The sequence below is a fragment of the Procambarus clarkii genome, chromosome 21 (assembly GCF_040958095.1).
Source record: "Procambarus clarkii isolate CNS0578487 chromosome 21, FALCON_Pclarkii_2.0, whole genome shotgun sequence".
Classification (NCBI taxonomy): domain Eukaryota; kingdom Metazoa; phylum Arthropoda; class Malacostraca; order Decapoda; family Cambaridae; genus Procambarus; species Procambarus clarkii.
In genome coordinates, this window is record NC_091170.1 from 3,369,453 (window position 1) to 3,383,466 (window position 14,014).

General features: G+C 42.4%; 1 pseudogene; it reads right to left on the reverse strand.

Moving 5' to 3' along the window:
* Positions 1-645: 645 nt before the first annotated feature.
* Positions 646-14,014, reverse strand: part of LOC138366990 (cytochrome c oxidase subunit 3-like) — a 55,767-nt pseudogene continuing 42,398 nt past the window's right edge.

Sequence of the window (14,014 nt, forward strand, 5' to 3'; positions counted from 1 at the left end):
TTTAATAAAAATAAATTTTAATATAAGATACATTAAAATATTATAAAAAATATTGAGGAAGATAATCTTCCTCAATATTTTTTATATAATAAAATTTAAAAAAGTATAATTAGTTCTATATGTATAAAATAATGCTTTATTATAAAAAATTATTTTTATTATTTAAATTATTTGCATATATATACTAATTCAATCTTGTTCTGCCCCCTCCAACATAAATTTTATTTTTTTTATTTTAATTCCAAATAATTTTATACATCTAATTAATTTTAAGAATTTTTACGGATAATACAATTTTAAAAAGATTAGTCTTATTCTGCCCCCCCAGTAAAATAATTTATTAAAACATTACTATCATATTCTTGATTTATAGTAAATTATATTGATTTTTCTCAATTTATATAATATTATATATTTAGAAATAACTACATCGAGCTACCTCTTTCATTTCCTTAAGATTCTAGCGTCTAAGCTCTTCTATCTTTTATTATTATTTATCAGAATATAAATATTATAAAAATCAGCTTCGATTGAGATATACCAAAGCATAACGAGAGGATTAACGGAAGTCTAAATAATAAGAACTTAGTTCAAGAAAAAAATGTTACGTAAAAGTACGTAATTACTTTTAAAAATTATTAAAAATTAACCCCCTCATCAGTAAATAAATACATATAAGAATAACCACACTACATCTACAAAATGTCAATATCAAGCAGCGGCCTCAAATCCAAAATGATGATAAGAAGAAAAATGACACTTATATAAACGATATAAACATACTGAAAGAAATGAAGAACCAATAATAACATGAAGCCCATGAAACCCAGTAGCCACAAAAAAAGTTGAACCATAAATAGAAGCGGCAATTGAAAAAGATGCTTCCACATATTCAAAAGCCTGTAACCCTGTAAAATACAACCCTAATATAACAGTTAATATCAACCTTTGTAAAGCCTCTTTATGATTAGAATTTAAAATTGCATGATGAGATCAAGTTACCGTAGCCCCAGAAGACAATAAAATTGTAGTATTTAATAAAGGTACACCGAAAGGATTAAATGGTTGAATACCTCTAGGGGGCCAAAATCTACCAACCTCTACAACAGGAGCTAAGCTATATATATATATATATATATATAGCTTATATTTATTATAATAAATATATATATATATATATATATATATATATATATATATATATATATATATATATATATATATATATATATATATATATATATATATATATATATTAATAATCTTTGGACAACACCCACCAGTGGGACTCGAACCCAGAAAGCACAACTACCTTCCAGTAGCTGGCATAACTAGTATGCTTTAACCCACTACTCCATCAGACCTTACAAAAGAAGTAGATAGTTCGAGATATATATCTCAAACATCTCCACCTCCCGAAGGCACCAGATGAGTGAGGGGTCAGTCTGCATTTTTCGTCAAGCCACTGTCAATGTGAGAGAACTCGTGTCCAGCTTATAAGCCTATACTTGCATAAACCACAAGTGAAGATTAATAATCTTTGGACAACACCCACCAGTGGGACTCGAACCCAGAAAGCACAACTACCTTCCAGTAGCTGGCATAACTAGTATGCTTTAACCCACTACGCCATCAGACCTTACAAAAGAAGTAGATAGTTCGAGATATATATCTCAAACATCTCCACCTCCCGAAGGCACCAGATGAGTGAGGGGTCAGTCTGCATTTTTCGTCAAGCCACTGTCAATGTGAGAGAACTCGTGTCCAGCTTATAAGCCTATACTTGCATAAACCACAAGTGAAGATTAATAATCTTTGGACAACACCCACCAGTGGGACTCGAACCCAGAAAGCACAACTACCTTCCAGTAGCTGGCATAACTAGTATGCTTTAACCCACTACGCCATCAGACCTTACAAAAGAAGTAGATAGTTCGAGATATATATCTCAAACATCTCCACCTCCCGAAGGCACCAGATGAGTGAGGGGTCAGTCTGCATTTTTCGTCAAGCCACTGTCAATGTGAGAGAACTCGTGTCCAGCTTATAAGCCTATACTTGCATAAACCACAAGTGAAGATTAATAATCTTTGGACAACACCCACCAGTGGGACTCGAACCCAGAAAGCACAACTACCTTCCAGTAGCTGGCATAACTAGTATGCTTTAACCCACTACGCCATCAGACCTTACAAAAGAAGTAGATAGTTCGAGATATATATCTCAAACATCTCCACCTCCCGAAGGCACCAGATGAAGTGAGGGGTCAGTCTGCATTTTTCGTCAAGCCACTGTCAATGTGAGAGAACTCGTGTCCAGCTTATAAGCCTATACTTGCATAAACCACAAGTGAAGATTAATAATCTTTGGACAACACCCACCAGTGGGACTCGAACCCAGAAAGCACAACTACCTTCCAGTAGCTGGCATAACTAGTATGCTTTAACCCACTACGCCATCAGACCTTACAAAAGAAGTAGATAGTTCGAGATATATATCTCAAACATCTCCACCTCCCGAAGGCACCAGATGAGTGAGGGGTCAGTCTGCATTTTTCGTCAAGCCACTGTCAATGTGAGAGAACTCGTGTCCAGCTTATAAGCCTATACTTGCATAAACCACAAGTGAAGATTAATAATCTTTGGACAACACCCACCAGTGGGACTCGAACCCAGAAAGCACAACTACCTTCCAGTAGCTGGCATAACTAGTATGCTTTAACCCACTACGCCATCAGACCTTACAAAAGAAGTAGATAGTTCGAGATATATATCTCAAACATCTCCACCTCCCGAAGGCACCAGATGAGTGAGGGGTCAGTCTGCATTTTTCGTCAAGCCACTGTCAATGTGAGAGAACTCGTGTCCAGCTTATAAGCCTATACTTGCATATACCACAAGTGAAGATTAATAATCTTTGGACAACACCCACCAGTGGGACTCGAACCCAGAAAGCACAACTACCTTCCAGTAGCTGGCATAACTAGTATGCTTTAACCCACTACGCCATCAGACCTTACAAAAGAAGTAGATAGTTCGAGATATATATCTCAAACATCTCCACCTCCCGAAGGCACCAGATGAGTGAGGGGTCAGTCTGCATTTTTCGTCAAGCCACTGTCAATGTGAGAGAACTCGTGTCCAGCTTATAAGCCTATACTTGCATAAACCACAAGTGAAGATTAATAATCTTTGGACAACACCCACCAGTGGGACTCGAACCCAGAAAGCACAACTACCTTCCAGTAGCTGGCATAACTAGTATGCTTTAACCCACTACGCCATCAGACCTTACAAAAGAAGTAGATAGTTCGAGATATATATCTCAAACATCTCCACCTCCCGAAGGCACCAGATGAGTGAGGGGTCAGTCTGCATTTTTCGTCAAGCCACTGTCAATGTGAGAGAACTCGTGTCCAGCTTATAAGCCTATACTTGCATATACCACAAGTGAAGATTAATAATCTTTGGACAACACCCACCAGTGGGACTCGAACCCAGAAAGCACAACTACCTTCCAGTAGCTGGCATAACTAGTATGCTTTAACCCACTACGCCATCAGACCTTACAAAAGAAGTAGATAGTTCGAGATATATATCTCAAACATCTCCACCTCCCGAAGGCACCAGATGAGTGAGGGGTCAGTCTGCATTTTTCGTCAAGCCACTGTCAATGTGAGAGAACTCGTGTCCAGCTTATAAGCCTATACTTGCATAAACCACAAGTGAAGATTAATAATCTTTGGACAACACCCACCAGTGGGACTCGAACCCAGAAAGCACAACTACCTTCCAGTAGCTGGCATAACTAGTATGCTTTAACCCACTACGCCATCAGACCTTACAAAAGAAGTAGATAGTTCGAGATATATATCTCAAACATCTCCACCTCCCGAAGGCACCAGATGAGTGAGGGGTCAGTCTGCATTTTTCGTCAAGCCACTGTCAATGTGAGAGAACTCGTGTCCAGCTTATAAGCCTATACTTGCATAAACCACAAGTGAAGATTAATAATCTTTGGACAACACCCACCAGTGGGACTCGAACCCAGAAAGCACAACTACCTTCCAGTAGCTGGCATAACTAGTATGCTTTAACCCACTACGCCATCAGACCTTACAAAAGAAGTAGATAGTTCGAGATATATATCTCAAACATCTCCACCTCCCGAAGGCACCAGATGAGTGAGGGGTCAGTCTGCATTTTTCGTCAAGCCACTGTCAATGTGAGAGAACTCGTGTCCAGCTTATAAGCCTATACTTGCATAAACCACAAGTGAAGATTAATAATCTTTGGACAACACCCACCAGTGGGACTCGAACCCAGAAAGCACAACTACCTTCCAGTAGCTGGCATAACTAGTATGCTTTAACCCACTACGCCATCAGACCTTACAAAAGAAGTAGATAGTTCGAGATATATATCTCAAACATCTCCACCTCCCGAAGGCACCAGATGAGTGAGGGGTCAGTCTGCATTTTTCGTCAAGCCACTGTCAATGTGAGAGAACTCGTGTCCAGCTTATAAGCCTATACTTGCATAAACCACAAGTGAAGATTAATAATCTTTGGACAACACCCACCAGTGGGACTCGAACCCAGAAAGCACAACTACCTTCCAGTAGCTGGCATAACTAGTATGCTTTAACCCACTACGCCATCAGACCTTACAAAAGAAGTAGATAGTTCGAGATATATATCTCAAACATCTCCACCTCCCGAAGGCACCAGATGAGTGAGGGGTCAGTCTGCATTTTTCGTCAAGCCACTGTCAATGTGAGAGAACTCGTGTCCAGCTTATAAGCCTATACTTGCATAAACCACAAGTGAAGATTAATAATCTTTGGACAACACCCACCAGTGGGACTCGAACCCAGAAAGCACAACTACCTTCCAGTAGCTGGCATAACTAGTATGCTTTAACCCACTACGCCATCAGACCTTACAAAAGAAGTAGATAGTTCGAGATATATATCTCAAACATCTCCACCTCCCGAAGGCACCAGATGAGTGAGGGGTCAGTCTGCATTTTTCGTCAAGCCACTGTCAATGTGAGAGAACTCGTGTCCAGCTTATAAGCCTATACTTGCATAAACCACAAGTGAAGATTAATAATCTTTGGACAACACCCACCAGTGGGACTCGAACCCAGAAAGCACAACTACCTTCCAGTAGCTGGCATAACTAGTATGCTTTAACCCACTACGCCATCAGACCTTACAAAAGAAGTAGATAGTTCGAGATATATATCTCAAACATCTCCACCTCCCGAAGGCACCAGATGAGTGAGGGGTCAGTCTGCATTTTTCGTCAAGCCACTGTCAATGTGAGAGAACTCGTGTCCAGCTTATAAGCCTATACTTGCATAAACCACAAGTGAAGATTAATAATCTTTGGACAACACCCACCAGTGGGACTCGAACCCAGAAAGCACAACTACCTTCCAGTAGCTGGCATAACTAGTATGCTTTAACCCACTACGCCATCAGACCTTACAAAAGAAGTAGATAGTTCGAGATATATATCTCAAACATCTCCACCTCCCGAAGGCACCAGATGAGTGAGGGGTCAGTCTGCATTTTTCGTCAAGCCACTGTCAATGTGAGAGAACTCGTGTCCAGCTTATAAGCCTATACTTGCATAAACCACAAGTGAAGATTAATAATCTTTGGACAACACCCACCAGTGGGACTCGAACCCAGAAAGCACAACTACCTTCCAGTAGCTGGCATAACTAGTATGCTTTAACCCACTACGCCATCAGACCTTACAAAAGAAGTAGATAGTTCGAGATATATATCTCAAACATCTCCACCTCCCGAAGGCACCAGATGAGTGAGGGGTCAGTCTGCATTTTTCGTCAAGCCACTGTCAATGTGAGAGAACTCGTGTCCAGCTTATAAGCCTATACTTGCATAAACCACAAGTGAAGATTAATAATCTTTGGACAACACCCACCAGTGGGACTCGAACCCAGAAAGCACAACTACCTTCCAGTAGCTGGCATAACTAGTATGCTTTAACCCACTACGCCATCAGACCTTACAAAAGAAGTAGATAGTTCGAGATATATATCTCAAACATCTCCACCTCCCGAAGGCACCAGATGAGTGAGGGGTCAGTCTGCATTTTTCGTCAAGCCACTGTCAATGTGAGAGAACTCGTGTCCAGCTTATAAGCCTATACTTGCATAAACCACAAGTGAAGATTAATAATCTTTGGACAACACCCACCAGTGGGACTCGAACCCAGAAAGCACAACTACCTTCCAGTAGCTGGCATAACTAGTATGCTTTAACCCACTACGCCATCAGACCTTACAAAAGAAGTAGATAGTTCGAGATATATATCTCAAACATCTCCACCTCCCGAAGGCACCAGATGAGTGAGGGGTCAGTCTGCATTTTTCGTCAAGCCACTGTCAATGTGAGAGAACTCGTGTCCAGCTTATAAGCCTATACTTGCATAAACCACAAGTGAAGATTAATAATCTTTGGACAACACCCACCAGTGGGACTCGAACCCAGAAAGCACAACTACCTTCCAGTAGCTGGCATAACTAGTATGCTTTAACCCACTACGCCATCAGACCTTACAAAAGAAGTAGATAGTTCGAGATATATATCTCAAACATCTCCACCTCCCGAAGGCACCAGATGAGTGAGGGGTCAGTCTGCATTTTTCGTCAAGCCACTGTCAATGTGAGAGAACTCGTGTCCAGCTTATAAGCCTATACTTGCATAAACCACAAGTGAAGATTAATAATCTTTGGACAACACCCACCAGTGGGACTCGAACCCAGAAAGCACAACTACCTTCCAGTAGCTGGCATAACTAGTATGCTTTAACCCACTACGCCATCAGACCTTACAAAAGAAGTAGATAGTTCGAGATATATATCTCAAACATCTCCACCTCCCGAAGGCACCAGATGAGTGAGGGGTCAGTCTGCATTTTTCGTCAAGCCACTGTCAATGTGAGAGAACTCGTGTCCAGCTTATAAGCCTATACTTGCATAAACCACAAGTGAAGATTAATAATCTTTGGACAACACCCACCAGTGGGACTCGAACCCAGAAAGCACAACTACCTTCCAGTAGCTGGCATAACTAGTATGCTTTAACCCACTACGCCATCAGACCTTACAAAAGAAGTAGATAGTTCGAGATATATATCTCAAACATCTCCACCTCCCGAAGGCACCAGATGAGTGAGGGGTCAGTCTGCATTTTTCGTCAAGCCACTGTCAATGTGAGAGAACTCGTGTCCAGCTTATAAGCCTATACTTGCATAAACCACAAGTGAAGATTAATAATCTTTGGACAACACCCACCAGTGGGACTCGAACCCAGAAAGCACAACTACCTTCCAGTAGCTGGCATAACTAGTATGCTTTAACCCACTACGCCATCAGACCTTACAAAAGAAGTAGATAGTTCGAGATATATATCTCAAACATCTCCACCTCCCGAAGGCACCAGATGAGTGAGGGGTCAGTCTGCATTTTTCGTCAAGCCACTGTCAATGTGAGAGAACTCGTGTCCAGCTTATAAGCCTATACTTGCATAAACCACAAGTGAAGATTAATAATCTTTGGACAACACCCACCAGTGGGACTCGAACCCAGAAAGCACAACTACCTTCCAGTAGCTGGCATAACTAGTATGCTTTAACCCACTACGCCATCAGACCTTACAAAAGAAGTAGATAGTTCGAGATATATATCTCAAACATCTCCACCTCCCGAAGGCACCAGATGAGTGAGGGGTCAGTCTGCATTTTTCGTCAAGCCACTGTCAATGTGAGAGAACTCGTGTCCAGCTTATAAGCCTATACTTGCATAAACCACAAGTGAAGATTAATAATCTTTGGACAACACCCACCAGTGGGACTCGAACCCAGAAAGCACAACTACCTTCCAGTAGCTGGCATAACTAGTATGCTTTAACCCACTACGCCATCAGACCTTACAAAAGAAGTAGATAGTTCGAGATATATATCTCAAACATCTCCACCTCCCGAAGGCACCAGATGAGTGAGGGGTCAGTCTGCATTTTTCGTCAAGCCACTGTCAATGTGAGAGAACTCGTGTCCAGCTTATAAGCCTATACTTGCATAAACCACAAGTGAAGATTAATAATCTTTGGACAACACCCACCAGTGGGACAAGAAACCCAGAAAGCACAACTACCTTTCAGTAGCTGGCATAACTAGTATGCTTTAACCCACTACGCCATCAGACCTTACAAAAGAAGTAGATAGTTCGAGATATATATATCTCAAACATCTCCACCTCCCGAAGGCACCAGATGAGTGAGGGGTCAGTCTGCATTTTTCGTCAAGCCACTGTCAATGTGAGAGAACTCGTGTCCAGCTTATAAGCCTATACTTGCATAAACCACAAGTGAAGATTAATAATCTTTGGACAACACCCACCAGTGGGACTCGAACCCAGAAAGCACAACTACCTTCCAGTAGCTGGCATAACTAGTATGCTTTAACCCACTACGCCATCAGACCTTACAAAAGAAGTAGATAGTTCGAGATATATATCTCAAACATCTCCACCTCCCGAAGGCACCAGATGAGTGAGGGGTCAGTCTGCATTTTTCGTCAAGCCACTGTCAATGTGAGAGAACTCGTGTCCAGCTTATAAGCCTATACTTGCATAAACCACAAGTGAAGATTAATAATCTTTGGACAACACCCACCAGTGGGACTCGAACCCAGAAAGCACAACTACCTTCCAGTAGCTGGCATAACTAGTATGCTTTAACCCACTACGCCATCAGACCTTACAAAAGAAGTAGATAGTTCGAGATATATATCTCAAACATCTCCACCTCCCGAAGGCACCAGATGAGTGAGGGGTCAGTCTGCATTTTTCGTCAAGCCACTGTCAATGTGAGAGAACTCGTGTCCAGCTTATAAGCCTATACTTGCATAAACCACAAGTGAAGATTAATAATCTTTGGACAACACCCACCAGTGGGACTCGAACCCAGAAAGCACAACTACCTTCCAGTAGCTGGCATAACTAGTATGCTTTAACCCACTACGCCATCAGACCTTACAAAAGAAGTAGATAGTTCGAGATATATATCTCAAACATCTCCACCTCCCGAAGGCACCAGATGAGTGAGGGGTCAGTCTGCATTTTTCGTCAAGCCACTGTCAATGTGAGAGAACTCGTGTCCAGCTTATAAGCCTATACTTGCATAAACCACAAGTGAAGATTAATAATCTTTGGACAACACCCACCAGTGGGACTCGAACCCAGAAAGCACAACTACCTTCCAGTAGCTGGCATAACTAGTATGCTTTAACCCACTACGCCATCAGACCTTACAAAAGAAGTAGATAGTTCGAGATATATATCTCAAACATCTCCACCTCCCAAAGGCACCAGATGAGTGAGGGGTCAGTCTGCATTTTTCGTCAAGCCACTGTCAATGTGAGAGAACTCGTGTCCAGCTTATATGCCTATACTTGCATAAACCACAAGTGAAGATTAATAATCTTTGGACAACACCCACCAGTGGGACTCGAACCCAGAAAGCACAACTACCTTCCAGTAGCTGGCATAACTAGTATGCTTTAACCCACTATGCCATCAGACCTTACAAAAGAAGTAGATAGTTCGAGATATATATCTCAAACATCTCCACCTCCCGAAGGCACCAGATGAGTGAGGGGTCAGTCTGCATTTTTCGTCAAGCCACTGTCAATGTGAGAGAACTCGTGTCCAGCTTATAAGCCTATACTTGCATAAACCACAAGTGAAGATTAATAATGTTTGGACAACACCCACCAGTGGGACTCGAACCCAGAAAGCACAACTACCTTCCAGTAGCTGGCATAACTAGTATGCTTTAACCCACTACGCCATCAGACCTTACAAAAGAAGTAGATAGTTCGAGATATATATCTCAAACATCTCCACCTCCCGAAGGCACCAGATGAGTGAGGGGTCAGTCTGCATTTTTCGTCAAGCCACTGTGAATGTGAGAGAACTCGTGTCCAGCTTATAAGCCTATACTTGCATAAACCACAAGTGAAGATTAATAATCTTTGGACAACACCCACCAGTGGGACTCGAACCCAGAAAGCACAACTACCTTCCAGTAGCTGGCATAACTAGTATGCTTTAACCCACTACGCCATCAGACCTTACAAAAGAAGTAGATAGTTCGAGATATATATCTCAAACATCTCCACCTCCCGAAGGCACCAGATGAGTGAGGGGTCAGTCTTCATTTTTCGTCAAGCCACTGTCAATGTGAGAGAACTCGTGTCCAGCTTATAAGCCTATACTTGCATAAACCACAAGTGAAGATTAATAATCTTTGGACAACACCCACCAGTGGGACTCGAACCCAGAAAGCACAACTACCTTCCAGTAGCTGGCATAACTAGTATGCTTTAACCCACTACGCCATCAGACCTTACAAAAGAAGTAGATAGTTCGAGATATATATCTCAAACATCTCCACCTCCCGAAGGCACCAGATGAGTGAGGGGTCAGTCTGCATTTTTCGTCAAGCCACTGTCAATGTGAGAGAACTCGTGTCCAGCTTATAAGCCTATACTTGCATAAACCACAAGTGAAGATTAATAATCTTTGGACAACACCCACCAGTGGGACTCAAACCCAGAAAGCACAACTACCTTCCAGTAGCTGGCATAACTAGTATGCTTTAACCCACTACGCCATCAGACCTTACAAAAGAAGTAGATAGTTCGAGATATATATCTCAAACATCTCCACCTCCCGAAGGCACCAGATGAGTGAGGGGTCAGTCTGCATTTTTCGTCAAGCCACTGTCAATGTGAGAGAACTCGTGTCCAGCTTATAAGCCTATACTTGCATAAACCACAAGTGAAGATTAATAATCTTTGGACAACACCCACCAGTGGGACTCGAACCCAGAAAGCACAACTACCTTCCAGTAGCTGGCATAACTAGTATGCTTTAACCCACTACGCCATCAGACCTTACAAAAGAAGTAGATAGTTCGAGATATATATCTCAAACATCTCCACCTCCCGAAGGCACCAGATGAGTGAGGGGTCAGTCTGCATTTTTCGTCAAGCCACTGTCAATGTGAGAGAACTCGTGTCCAGCTTATAAGCCTATACTTGCATAAACCACAAGTGAAGATTAATAATCTTTGGACAACACCCACCAGTGGGACTCGAACCCAGAAAGCACAACTACCTTCCAGTAGCTGGCATAACTAGTATGCTTTAACCCACTACGCCATCAGACCTTACAAAAGAAGTAGATAGTTCGAGATATATATCTCAAACATCTCCACCTCCCGAAGGCACCAGATGAGTGAGGGGTCAGTCTGCATTTTTCGTCAAGCCACTGTCAATGTGAGAGAACTCGTGTCCAGCTTATAAGCCTATACTTGCATAAACCACAAGTGAAGATTAATAATCTTTGGACAACACCCACCAGTGGGACTCGAACCCAGAAAGCACAACTACCTTCCAGTAGCTGGCATAACTAGTATGCTTTAACCCACTACGCCATCAGACCTTACAAAAGAAGTAGATAGTTCGAGATATATATCTCAAACATCTCCACCTCCCGAAGGCACCAGATGAGTGAGGGGTCAGTCTGCATTTTTCGTCAAGCCACTGTCAATGTGAGAGAACTCGTGTCCAGCTTATAAGCCTATACTTGCATAAACCACAAGTGAAGATTAATAATCTTTGGACAACACCCACCAGTGGGACTCGAACCCAGAAAGCACAACTACCTTCCAGTAGCTGGCATAACTAGTATGCTTTAACCCACTACGCCATCAGACCTTACAAAAGAAGTAGATAGTTCGAGATATATATCTCAAACATCTCCACCTCCCGAAGGCACCAGATGAATGAGGGGTCAGTCTGCATTTTTCGTCAAGCCACTGTCAATGTGAGAGAACTCGTGTCCAGCTTATAAGCCTATACTTGCATAAACCACAAGTGAAGATTAATAATCTTTGGACAACACCCACCAGTGGGACTCGAACCCAGAAAGCACAACTACCTTCCAGTAGCTGGCATAACTAGTATGCTTTAACCCACTACGCCATCAGACCTTACAAAAGAAGTAGATAGTTCGAGATATATATCTCAAACATCTCCACCTCCCGAAGGCACCAGATGAGTGAGGGGTCAGTCTGCATTTTTCGTCAAGCCACTGTCAATGTGAGAGAACTCGTGTCCAGCTTATAAGCCTATACTTGCATAAACCACAAGTGAAGATTAATAATCTTTGGACAACACCCACCAGTGGGACTCGAACCCAGAAAGCACAACTACCTTCCAGTAGCTGGCATAACTAGTATGCTTTAACCCACTACGCCATCAGACCTTACAAAAGAAGTAGATAGTTCGAGATATATATCTCAAACATCTCCACCTCCCGAAGGCACCAGATGAGTGAGGGGTCAGTCTGCATTTTTCGTCAAGCCACTGTCAATGTGAGAGAACTCGTGTCCAGCTTATAAGCCTATACTTGCATAAACCACAAGTGAAGATTAATAATCTTTGGACAACACCCACCAGTGGGACTGGAACCCAGAAAGCACAACTACCTTCCAGTAGCTGGCATAACTAGTATGCTTTAACCCACTACGCCATCAGACCTTACAAAAGAAGTAGATAGTTCGAGATATATATCTCAAACATCTCCACCTCCCGAAGGCACCAGATGAGTGAGGGGTCAGTCTGCATTTTTCGTCAAGCCACTGTCAATGTGAGAGAACTCGTGTCCAGCTTATAAGCCTATACTTGCATAAACCACAAGTGAAGATTAATAATCTTTGGACAACACCCACCAGTGGGACTCGAACCCAGAAAGCACAACTACCTTCCAGTAGCTGGCATAACTAGTATGCTTTAACCCACTACGCCATCAGACCTTACAAAAGAAGTAGATAGTTCGAGATATATATCTCAAACATCTCCACCTCCCGAAGGCACCAGATGAGTGAGGGGTCAGTCTGCATTTTTCGTCAAGCCACTGTCAATGTGAGAGAACTCGTGTCCAGCTTATAAGCCTATACTTGCATAAACCACAAGTGAAGATTAATAATCTTTGGACAACACCCACCAGTGGGACTCGAACCCAGAAAGCACAACTACCTTCCAGTAGCTGGCATAACTAGTATGCTTTAACACACTACGCCATCAGACCTTACAAAAGAAGTAGATAGTTCGAGATATATATCTCAAACATCTCCACCTCCCGAAGGCACCAGATGAGTGAGGGGTCAGTCTGCATTTTTCGTCAAGCCACTGTCAATGTGAGAGAACTCGTGTCCAGCTTATAAGCCTATACTTGCATAAACCACAAGTGAAGATTAATAATCTTTGGACAACACCCACCAGTGGGACTCGAACCCAGAAAGCACAACTACCTTCCAGTAGCTGGCATAACTAGTATGCTTTAACCCACTACGCCATCAGACCTTACAAAAGAAGTAGATAGTTCGAGATATATATCTCAAACATCTCCACCTCCCGAAGGCACCAGATGAGTGAGGGGTCAGTCTGCATTTTTCGTCAAGCCACTGTCAATGTGAGAGAACTCGTGTCCAGCTTATAAGCCTATACTTGCATAAACCACAAGTGAAGATTAATAATCTTTGGACAACACCCACCAGTGGGACTCGAACCCAGAAAGCACAACTACCTTCCAGTAGCTGGCATAACTAGTATGCTTTAACCCACTACGCCATCAGACCTTACAAAAGAAGTAGATAGTTCGAGATATATATCTCAAACATCTCCACCTCCCGAAGGCACCAGATGAGTGAGGGGTCAGTCTGCCTTTTTCGTCAAGCCACTGTCAATGTGAGAGAACTCGTGTCCAGCTTATAAGCCTATACTTGCATAAACCACAAGTGAAGATTAATAATCTTTGGACAACACCCACCAGTGGGACTCGAACCCAGAAAGCACAACTACCTTCCAGTAGCTGGCATAACTAGTATGCTTTAACCCACTACGCCATCA